Raw genomic sequence first — 4136 nt, 5'->3', positions numbered from 1 at the left:
ATTCAAAACCTTTCAAACACATGCATGTCGTCCCTTATTTGGGTCTACGAAGCCCAAAACATTCATCAGAATCGATTCGGGACTAAACCAAGAACTTTAAGAAGTTTTAGGAGAACATAGAAAATTTTCCCATGAAACAGGGTCACATGCCCGTGTGGACATAGGGACACGCTAGTGTGCCTTTGGAACGACCATGTCCTCAGGCTGTGTAACTCTCTATTTATGACGTCAGCATGCACAACGAACTACACGACTGGGCCACTTGCCCGTGTCTCCAGGCCGTGTCCCTCATACGATTGAGAGACACGGTCGCGTCTCAGCCCGTGTGGCCAACACTTAGGCTATTTTCCAAGCCTTCATGTTACCCATAATCTTTTACAACCTTATGCACATAAAAATATCAAATCATGGCATCATTTTAGTGATTAAACACTCTATATTAAGACACATCTTTAACATTAACATGTCCTGTTACAAGTAATGCATCTACTCATGCAATACCAAGTGTAGACTTCTTATTTCACATTCATAAGACTTGTCATTTTGATGACCACTTTTATCATTATACTATGGTTACCAACTTATTCATCAAGCACTCATGTTCAATAATTATCACTTTGTGTTTATAATGTGCAATTACTATATGGCTATGACCACCTCAGTTGGTCATAGAGCATACATCCAGCACACATTTCATATTACTAACCATGCATGGCAAACAAACATAATCACATTATAAACATTAGACATGACATGAATAGCTAGGCTTACAATTCATAATCAATATAAGCCATATCTCATGGCCATATACATATAACTCAATATAAGCCAAAACATTTGGCCAAAGCAAAATAATACATGTTAATCAACTAGATCCCTATACATGCCACTCACTTGAAATTTCTAATATATGCTTCATTATTCCAAAGATAGCGATTTGATAGTGTGATGCTGCCTCTGACGATCTCCAGCCCCAAGCTAACCTGAAAACACTAAAGGAAAGGAAAGGAAGGGAGTAAGCTTTATAGCTTAGTAAGACTGTATGAAAATAATATGCAATATATCAACTTGCCTCTCATGGTAATACAACCCTATTTGCATTTTCACTCATGTTCCAGTCAAGCTGTTTTCTCAAGTCACAGTCACTAAATTATTTATATCTAGAGCTACGGAACTCCAAATTAAGTTATGTTAATTTTAAATGAAACTAGACTCACATATATTCTTACCATAAATTTTTCATAATTTTTGGTTCATCCAATTAGTACAGTTTATTCCTTAAATTTACCCTTTTTTGCTGTCTGACAGTTCTGACCCCTCTTCACTAAAAATTAATTATCTCATAGTACGGGATTTGGATGATGTTCCAAAATATTTATCTCGAACATAGACTCATTAATAATTCTAAGCATATAAATTATAACTCATAAATATTTTTTTACAATTTTCAATGATTTTCTCAAATCAGAACAGGGGATTTCGAAGTTATTCTGACTCTGTCTCACAACAATTAAAATATTTCATAACATGAAACTCTTTTGCTTACACCATTTCTTCTATGTCAAACTATACTCATTAGGATTTAATTTCATATTTTATTCAGCCTCTAACTCAATTTATACAATTTTTGGCGGACTTCTAAAGCCGGACTATGGCTGCTATCCAAAACAATTTTAGTGTAAATTAACGATACTACGTTTATCACACCATATTGATTCATTTTCACCACATTGGTAAGGTTACATATTCAAACATCATAAGTATAGACCTATAATCACAAGGTCATCAAAAAATCATTCTCATAAGTATGAATTACCTATTTACATCTTCACTAAATGTGTATCATAAACTGAAATCATTTCTCATGAGCTTGGTATACATACCTGTGGTAACATGCTCATATTCATTCCTTACTAATCATATAACATGAATTGAATTCACATCTCATCAATTTCATGTAAGTACCTGTACCACTCACAATATGGTCATAAACTTTCTCATTTAGCTTAAACCGTAACCTCACCGTTGAACCATTCGAAAAGCTATCGGATATTCACTAAGCCTTAAACATAGGGTATAATGCCGATGCCATGTCCCAGACATGGTCTTACACTGGCTCGTCCATCAAGTCGATTCCATGTCTCAAACATGTCTTACACTGACTATCAAAATCGAGGCCAACGCCATGTTCCAGGCATGGTCTTACACTAGCTCTCACATATCCCTGCTGATGTCATGTCCTAGACATGGTCTTATACTGACACATCTTGTAGCCAATGCATGTCCCAGACATGTCTTACACTGGCTCTCGTCTCAATGTCAATGCATGTCCTATACATTTCTTACACTGGCATTTCATAATGCGGCCGATGCATGTCCCAGACATGTTTTACACTAGCAACTGGAAGGTTCCTCTACGTCAATTCTCATCATACATAATCATTTCCACAATCAAGTAATTTATGCTATATCTATTCAAATACTTGTAATAACAATGTAGTTATATTATTTACATATGACTTACTCGTTTCTATGGGATATCATATTCCATTGAATTTCTAATGTATTCTACCATCACGTGAATGTTATTAACTTTTGGCATCACTTTCATCATACTCAATATCATCAACATATAATTCAATATAACCGAAGCAAGATAGATTCAAGTATATTAACAATAACATGGATAACATGTTTATTTAGTCATACGAACTTACCTCAAATACGAAAATGACAATTTTACCATTAGTCCATAAACTTGTATTTTTCTCGATTTAAGCCCAAATCTCGATTTCCTTGATCTATCATTTCAAATATAGCCCATTTAGGACTCACATTATTCAAATTAACCCAAAAATCATATTTTGGCAAATTTACAATTTTTTCCCTAAACTTTGCCAAAATTACGCTTTTTCCTTTACGCTCGTAAAATGATTTTTATTCAATTTTCTTACTCTTTAAGCCTAGCCGAACCATTTTCATAACTATAACAACTCAATATTTCAATTATTACACACATTTACTCTCTATTTTACAAACTTTACAAAATGATACTTTTAGGTGTTTTCATGCTAACACCTTTCACAAAAGTTGTTTATTTCACAACTAAGATCCATTTTCTTCCATAAAAATGCAGCAAAAAACATGAATATTCTCATGGTAAAACCCTATAATTTCAACCATTGTGCAAAATAGTCCCCTCATTAGCTAGATTAAGCTACAAAGGTTCCAAAAGTACAAAAATTATCAAAAATAAGCATCTAAATCACTTACTTGTAAGGGTGTAGAGTTTGATGGAATTTCAAGCTTCCAAACCCTTATTTTTTCTGGTATTTTTGGTGAAGAAAGATGGAGACGAAGGGTGCCTACTTTTGTTTTATTTTATTAATGTTTGCTTATGTCATCAAATACCAACCATACCAAATTTTGACTTTTCAACTCTTTTGCTCCCCCTATGGCCGACCATTACTTATTTAATGGCCTAATCTCACTTTAAAGACCCCAAATTAAGGTTCTCTAGCAATTTGAAACCTTTGACTATTAAAACAAAACTTTTTCCCCTTTATGCAATTTAGTCCTTTTTCGCGATTAAGCACTCAAACGCCAAAATTAATTCACCAAAATTTTTATGCACTTATATAATCAAGCTATAACACATAAAATAATATTAAAATAATTTCTTGACCTGATTTGTGGTTTTGAAACCACTATTCCTACTAAGCCCTATTTCGAGATGTTACAATTCTCCCTCTTAGGGATTTTCGTCCCTAAAATCTTACCAGAAAAGTGATTTTGGTATTCAAATAAACTTCTCTTTCCCATAATCATTGTTAAAGAACCTTCACTCGTCTGTGTCTCTAATACTTATCTATTTACCTTTCCATATCAATATCATAAGCAGTTCATTACTATACCGTACCTCAGCTGAATTTCAACCTTTACCTGAGAGTTCATATACACAAAGGTCCCATTTATGCTATCATATCACATATACACAGATACTTGAATCTTTTCAAATTCGAATAGTGAAACTAGTCGGTTCATCTCAGTCTCATACTCTCTATAATTTCATACAATCTGATTTTTTTGCCAATTCAACTCCCAATTACCTTTAATTCTAAAGCCTCCTCTCGCTT

Source organism: Gossypium hirsutum, chromosome A04, assembly GCF_007990345.1.
Source record: "Gossypium hirsutum isolate 1008001.06 chromosome A04, Gossypium_hirsutum_v2.1, whole genome shotgun sequence".
Taxonomy (NCBI): Eukaryota; Viridiplantae; Streptophyta; class Magnoliopsida; order Malvales; family Malvaceae; genus Gossypium; species Gossypium hirsutum.
Note: the sequence above shows the minus strand (reverse complement) of the source record.